This window comes from Ictidomys tridecemlineatus, chromosome 8 (assembly GCF_052094955.1).
Source record: "Ictidomys tridecemlineatus isolate mIctTri1 chromosome 8, mIctTri1.hap1, whole genome shotgun sequence".
Taxonomy (NCBI): Eukaryota; Metazoa; Chordata; class Mammalia; order Rodentia; family Sciuridae; genus Ictidomys; species Ictidomys tridecemlineatus.
Window position 1 is genome coordinate 87,999,427 of NC_135484.1, and position 1,512 is coordinate 88,000,938.

Genomic DNA, 1,512 nt, shown 5'->3' on the forward strand with positions numbered 1-1,512 from the left:
TTCATTACAATTACTATCCTGAGAAAGTTTTTATTTGTAAAAGAGCTATTTTTTATTTGACTAAACAATGCAAAATAATAGCTACATTTTATATTCAGTGATATATTCCCACTAATTTTACTGATAAGTTATTTAATTAAAATCTAAAAATATTTTCACATGGATAGGATATAACTACTTCTCTTCAGATTTCTAATGCCATATTTTGTTTAAAATATCACCTTTTGAAAGAGTCTTGTATACATTGAAACCTATTTTCGACTTGATTGTCAAAGAAGAAAAGTGTTGATGTTATTGGTAGTAAGGATTTTCATACTGTGAATTCATGTCCTGTCATTTCTCCAATGAATACTCTATTTTTGAGTACAGACTAGTGTGCATAACAGAAAAATAAGAGGTGGTAAGAAAATTGTGCCTCTTTTTCACCTGCATTCATCTTGTAGACAGGTGTTTATAGCTGCTTTAAATGAGTGTTTGGATAATATGGTGCACTTTTTCTTTGCTATGCCAGAGCAAGTAATCAGGCTCCAGAAAAAGATATGTGCTTAAAGAAATTTGTCGATAAGTTGACAAAGTTGGTCTCTATAAAGATCTAATGGGCTTGACTGTTTAAGTGCTTGCTTGGAGACCATTATGAAGACAGAACTTCTAACAATGCCAATGGCAGTACGGACAAAAATCTTCAATTATTTACGTACTAGGATTTTAGGATCAATATTCCTTTAATATATACAGTTTGGAGCCCAGATAGGACTTTATATCTCAGTATTTCACTCTGCTATCTGGAAAAGATTGTTTTAAAAGAACAAAACGTGACTATTTAGAAATTCCATCATGATATGTGAAATTTGGCATAGGTGATAATAAAACACATATATTAAAGGCCTTTGTTATGAAATATGGGGTCAGGAACTGTTATACATGTTGTATTCTATTGATTGAATTCTCTGATTTTTCTTTGCTTAACCTTGTTGCTTTTCTGAAACCTGTGTGGCTTCTTAATAGAGTGATGCTAGTACCAATGGGCATAATTTCTTTAATAAGGCATTACACAGAGAAAATCTCAAAGGAAGTTTTAGAAACCCTTACTTAAAAGCCAAGCTTCAGTTCAAAAACCTAAACAAACTAAAATTGAATGGCCCATTCATCCCATTGCTAAAGAAGATAATTTTGATTGCTTAAAAAGTGTACTTTCTTCAGCATCACACATACTAAAATTGGAACAATATGGCAAAGATTAGCATGGTTCCTGTACAAGGATGACATGCAAATTTTGAAGCACTCCATATGTTTTATCAGACCTAAAAAAAAAAAAAAGTACTTCTCCCAAAACTTCCCCATTATCCTACTTAATTCCTTTAATTTTTATACTGATTTTATAATAATTTTAGTCATTGTTCTAAATGAATAATAATTTCATATACTTAACAAAATAAAATATTACAAAAAATTGTCCTTCCATGCCCTGTAAATAATCATTTCATTCTTTTTCTTGTGTTTCCCTTCCATTGT

At 30.6% G+C, this 1,512-nt stretch overlaps 1 non-coding gene across 1 annotated transcript; it reads left to right on the forward strand.

Annotated features, from left to right (window-relative positions):
- The first annotated feature begins 1,187 nt into the window (after nucleotides 1-1,187).
- On the forward strand, nucleotides 1,188-1,293 carry LOC120889438 (U6 spliceosomal RNA). The gene has a single exon (XR_005733326.1). It is a non-coding gene; the product is annotated as a U6 spliceosomal RNA (small nuclear RNA).
- Nucleotides 1,294-1,512: the final 219 nt, after the last annotated feature.